This window comes from Mandrillus leucophaeus, unplaced genomic scaffold (assembly GCF_000951045.1).
Source record: "Mandrillus leucophaeus isolate KB7577 unplaced genomic scaffold, Mleu.le_1.0 Scaffold280, whole genome shotgun sequence".
In the NCBI taxonomy this organism is placed as follows: domain Eukaryota; kingdom Metazoa; phylum Chordata; class Mammalia; order Primates; family Cercopithecidae; genus Mandrillus; species Mandrillus leucophaeus.
In genome coordinates this window covers 743,918-744,219 of record NW_012102921.1, presented here as the reverse complement: position 1 = coordinate 744,219, position 302 = coordinate 743,918, and positions in this window count along the sequence as shown.

The window sequence follows — 302 nt, the reverse complement described above, 5'->3', positions numbered from 1 at the left end:
GCCAAGAGTTCTCCCATCATGAAACACTAAGTGGAACCTCTACCTACCCACACCCAGTCCCCACAAAGGCCAGGCTATAGCTGCCCCCACACCAAAGGAAAATTCGACTGGGGCTGGACACAGTGGCTCAGGCCTATAATCCCAGCACTTTGGGAGGCCGAGGCAGGTGGATCACCTGAGGTCAGGAGTTCGAGACCAGCCTGGCCAACATGATGAAACCCTGTCTCTAATAAAAATACACAAATTTAGCTAGGCATGGTGGTGGGCATCTATAATCCCAGCTACTCTGGAGGTTGAGGCAG